Source organism: Mus musculus, chromosome 17, assembly GCF_000001635.26.
Source record: "Mus musculus strain C57BL/6J chromosome 17, GRCm38.p6 C57BL/6J".
In the NCBI taxonomy this organism is placed as follows: Eukaryota; Metazoa; Chordata; class Mammalia; order Rodentia; family Muridae; genus Mus; species Mus musculus.
In genome coordinates this window covers 34038642-34038918 of record NC_000083.6, presented here as the reverse complement: position 1 = coordinate 34038918, position 277 = coordinate 34038642, and positions in this window count along the sequence as shown.

Here is a 277-nt window from a genome sequence, read left to right as displayed (position 1 = left end):
ACGTGCTAATTGCCCCCAAAGATAAAAATACTGGACTAGGTGAAGCAGAATGAAAAGGGGTACGGGGTGGGGGGGGGCGATGCTGATGGAAAGGTCTGGCAAAAGAGGGTCACTCAGGGTCGTGGCCGTTCTAGGAGGGTATCGCTGAGAGCAGCGCACCCCTAAGCGTGGGCACAGTGCCGGGTCTGCCAGGAGCCTGTGGCGAAGCCAGGGTGAAAGCTGAAGTGACCAAGACGCCGCCGCCCGCTGGCGCTGGAAGGGCACCGGCAAACAAGGC